This window comes from Branchiostoma floridae, chromosome 15, assembly GCF_000003815.2.
Source record: "Branchiostoma floridae strain S238N-H82 chromosome 15, Bfl_VNyyK, whole genome shotgun sequence".
Lineage (NCBI taxonomy): Eukaryota > Metazoa > Chordata > Leptocardii > Amphioxiformes > Branchiostomatidae > Branchiostoma > Branchiostoma floridae.
This window is the reverse complement of record NC_049993.1, coordinates 2,460,424-2,464,769: the sequence shown is the minus strand read 5'-3', so window position 1 is coordinate 2,464,769 and position 4,346 is coordinate 2,460,424.

The following is a 4,346-nucleotide window of genomic DNA, read 5'->3' as shown; positions in this document are numbered from 1 at the left end:
CTTGCCTGACCCTGAATGAAATGGTCTCTTCTCCCCACACTCTTAACCCCTGGTGAAATGGATGGCCCCTCTCTTGCCTGACCCTGAATGAAATGGTCTCTTCTCCACACACCCTTAACCCCTTGTGAAATGGATGGCCCCTCTCTTGCCTGACCCTGAATGAAATGGTCTCTTCTCCCCACACCCTTAACCCCTTGTGAAATGGATGGCCCCTCTCTTGCCTGACCCTGTGACCTTGGTACTGCAGCAAAAAAATTTTTGTTATCTTTTGACCTGGATATGCTATGGTCTCGATTTTTTTGGTGGCAGATAGGTTGTGATCGTGACGCAAGGAATAGGTGTATGTTTGGGTCCCCTAACAGGTTGCTCTGGAACTGCAGGGGGCGTTTTTCAAAATCTTCTAAGGAGGATAATTGGACAAGGGAATGACAAATTTAGATGATATTTGGTATGTAGGTAGCTTAGACAGAGATGCAATTATGCAAACTAGCACTTAAATTGCATAATGAATGAGGGGAATCTATATTTGTAGTGTTTGCCATTGTGGGACTCAACTACCTGTCATTTATGTAGTTTGTGGCTGGTGGAACATTAACTGATAACAATTATGCAATTACGTCCCTAATTTGCATAATTAATTAAAAGTGCTATAATTCGTCTAAATGGTAAATGATTGCACAATCAACATTGTGACCAGTGTACGTTATCTAAATGTGTACATAACCAAGGATAGATTATGTAAATGTGGAAATCATTCACACAATCAGACTATTTTATGGAGATATGAGGTCTCCGAAATCTTGTTGTTATAGTAATTATGATGTTAAGTTTTACCCTATACCTTTATTTCGTACTCTGTGTAATAGTTGCCGCCGTACATTCTACCGTGTACAATTGTCGTGCAATTAATTTCATTCATTCATACATATATGTACTGTCAAGGCAAGGACAGTCCATATCAGAGACAAGGGGTGTCTATGACAGCATCAAAAAGTTGTTAATATGGAGGGGAAAAGGATACCTGAGAAACTAAAACTGAATTAAAACCAAAAGCCAACCATCACACCTATACTCAGCCCTTACAACGACAGCGAAGCATCCTTGCACACAGCACAAACCGAGAGCACATTGAAATCGTTCAAACAAATGTTTAAAAGTATTCCTAACATTCATCTTTAACTTCGAACGAAAATATATGCATTGCAGTTTTTGCATTTTGCGGCTGCAGTCAGAAGATTGGACGTTTGAATCTTGGAATGAACGGACCTGTTCAAGCTTTGCCATGCCATAACTCAAGAACCTCTTGATGGAGCAAAATGGTATTTGGTATGTGGGTAGGAGTTGGGAAGACGAAGTTTAGGGTCGATTTTGGGCCTCCTGGTATGTGACCTTGGTACTGCAGCAGAACTTCGATTTTTGTTGTTGTATCTTTTGACCTGGACATGCTATGGTCTTGATTGTATGTTGGTAGATAGCTTGTGGTATCAGAAAGAATTGATGTACATTTGTGCCACCTGGCGGCTTGCTCTGAAACTGCAGAGGCACTTTTGTCAAAATCATCCAAAGAGCATAAAGGAGTATGGAACGAGGGATTTCCATGACATTTAGCATGCAGGTATCTTTGACAGATATGTACAAAATGAACTCATGCGGACTTAATTTGCATACTTAATGAGAATATTCTATATGTACGGTGTTTTCCATTATAGGACTCAAATACCTGTAACATATGTAGTTTATGGTAGGTTGAAGATTAGCCGATATCAACTATGCAAATAAGTTCCTGATATTGCGTAAATTTAATGTGAAAGTGTCCTAATTCATGTTCATGTAGTAAGTGATTGCATTGTCAACATTGTAACCTGTGTAAGTAAGTTAAAGGTGTACATAACCAGGCATAATTTATGCAGATGTGGAAGTTATTTGCATAATGAGAATATTTCATGGAGGTATGAGGTCTCCGAACTCTTGTTCCACTAGCATTTGTGATGATAATTTGGTTTTGATTATTCGAACATTCAAAATAACAGTCTAGCAGTTAACTATGGGGTATGAGGTCTTCCGACCCTTGTGGTAGCAAGTAGTGCAAGGGCTCCCGGTTCGACCCGGGTTCGAGTCCAAGGAGGGAGTTTTTTTTTTCGATTGTCCTTTTTTTCTTTTTAAACATCCAAACATACTTTGTCTTGAGATACGAACATCAAAACTTGCCTTTGGGACTTTCTGTTCTGCATTTTTATGCTGTTGAAATGGACGGAATGAATGTCATCACTCAACAACCCTTGACGGACTGCCTTCAGCACATTCTAATAACTAGAATAAAATTTACACTCCCAAACCTTGGCAAAATGCCAGTTTTTTAAAGCACTTGTTTGAAAAGAAACCATACTTTTTGTTACTTATTCTGTTAAAAAAATGTACAGGATGTATTGTCTATGTTTAATCTTATTGTATATGAATTGTCACGCAGAATAGTGGTACATCACTAATGAAGATAATAAAAACAAGTGACCGCAGGTACTAGTAACACACTTTCTGACGTAATTATGGTCTGTCAGTTGTGTTATTTTCAATGGTGTGTAACATTGTGTTTATTATTTATCAACAACCATACTGTTACATTCCCCTGATAAACCAACAACCATTGGCCCGCGGCATTATATGTTGGCGTAAATTTACCATTGTTTTTGATAAATTATGATATTCAAAGTAGAACAAAATTTGTCAGGAATACCAGGAACAGTTGGTTGGTCCACGATGTCAGCTGTTGCCATTACACCACACATAATTCGACGAACATCTGGTTCAATCACATCTGTAACTTCCGCCACGTCAGTTACAACCGATTATATTGACAGTCCCAAACATCGAATACGATGAACAAAAAGAACGAATCGAAACCCAAATGATCCAAATTACAGAGAATATAGCGGCGATTTGGGAAATAATTCGAGCGGACGACATGCAAAAGAAACGTTAAGACTTTATTTGACTGTCACACGACAAGTCACGTAAATATCCGATACAACTGGATCTATCCCAATATATAATATGCGGTGATATTGACAAATAACGAAGCCATGAGAAATGAAAAATTTACATGACTGTGGCATGACAATATTAATAAGCCGATAATATTGACAGTTCCAAACATACAAAACATCATACTAAAATTGTAAGGGATGCCCAAAACAGTTGGTAAACGACATCAGCCGTTGTCGTTACATCACACATAATACGACATCTGCTCACGTAACTCACCATATCTACTTGGAGATAAGCTGGTTACCAAACGCCGAAACAACATTGCCTGGTCCACAATACCGAAAATATAGGGGGGTTCTGAAATTATTACATCGATTATAACAACAGCTACTGCCAAAAGAAAGGAACGTGCATCATTTTACACCGGTGTACAGGCGACGTGCCAAATCACATACGAATGCGGCAAACGAAACATAGAGATATAGGTGCGACAACTGTTCACATAACTCACCGTATCTGCTTGGTTACCAAACGCCGAAAAAACATTGCCTGTTCCACAATACCGAAAATATAGGGGGGATTCCTGAAATTATTACATCGATTATAACAACAGCTACGGCCAAAAGAAAGGAACGTGCATCATTTCACACCGGTGTACAGGCGACGTGCCACATACGAATGCGGCAAACGGAAAATAGAGATATAGGTGAGAACGCTCACAGAAAAAAACGTTCGCAATACTTTGTCGACGGAGGTTACCCTTCAGTCACAAAGTAATAATAAAAAAACATTCCATCGTAACCATTCGTCACCTGTGTTTTTTAACACTATGCTTGTTTGCCCTTTCGCATCAAAATTTGGGGTCTGCGTAGAGTGTCATTTACTTGCTGTGGCATTTGCTGTATGCGTGCAAAGCGTCGACATCAGAAATATTTTTTTTTACTCAATGGTCACCACGTAACAAGGCCAAAGGCCACTCAAGGTTACGGGTTACATGATTAGAACTGTAACAGCAACTCTTCGCCCTAGGTCAGAAACATCATGATTGAGACCAGACCAATTGCTCACTATGAGTAAGGACTAACTGACCCAATAGGCGAAGCAGGGGTTACGAGGGCTGCTCGGGAGATTCCCTACCCCTATTTTAGCCGGAATGGTTTGATCCGCTCATGTTCGCACATGTGGCGGGTTCTTTAACGTGCATGGGGTGTGGCTCTCCACATACACGGGACCTCCATTTAACGTCCTATCCGAGGGACGGCCCTAGCCGAAGCAAGGTACTCATTTCACCTGAGTAAAGTGAAGAAAGTCGTGTAAAGTGCCTTTCCCAAGGGCACAAGATCGGTGACATGCAGCTGGATTCG